This window comes from Erithacus rubecula, assembly GCF_903797595.1.
Source record: "Erithacus rubecula genome assembly, chromosome: 2".
In the NCBI taxonomy this organism is placed as follows: domain Eukaryota; kingdom Metazoa; phylum Chordata; class Aves; order Passeriformes; family Muscicapidae; genus Erithacus; species Erithacus rubecula.
The window spans coordinates 22,536,328-22,537,060 of NC_136685.1; positions in this window are offsets into that span (position 1 = coordinate 22,536,328).

Here is a 733-nt window from a genome sequence, read left to right on the forward strand (position 1 = left end):
GTCAAGCTTCCAAGACTGCAGACACATCCAAGTGAGGCGCTGCATGGGGCAGTTTGCCATTGTTTTGTGCCTCACACGCACATTTCCTACACTGAGCGAGGGTTGTGTGTATGCAAATCCTGTCTTTTATTTCACTTTGATGCTTCTCCAATTTCTTAAGAGCTCCTCCACGTGGCACCCAGGTAAAGCTAAAATCCTTTCACATGTAAGTATTTTTTTTTTCACCTAGTTCTTCATGCATGCGAGTGGTTTTCAGCCCACTTCAACAGCTCACAAAAGCGCTGGGCTTGTAAGTTATAAACTGCCTTCAGTTTTTATTGCTTTGAAAGCCAGGGGAGAAGGCTAAAGAGGTAACACAAGAGACTGAGAACAATTTTGAATAGAACAAGAACAGAACAGAGTAATTTCCCTTGGAAGGAACCCACAACAATCTACATCAGCTGCTTGTTCTCCTGAAGTGTTATGCATATTACAATTCAGTCCTGCAGGTAGTTTCAGAGGAGCTGACATGGGGGGAAGTGTAAGTGATCAGTTTTACAGGGAGCTCATAGTATTATTGCAGGACTTACATGCTTAGACTCAAACCATGTGGCCAGTGAACGTGCAGTGCCACTCCAAGGCAGCTTATTTTAAAAAATGAACCCCAACTGAAAAAAACCCCCAAAAAACAAAACACCGAAGGCAAAAAGTGCTTTCATTAAAAATGGAATAAAAGAGCAAGTCAGTCAGTCAG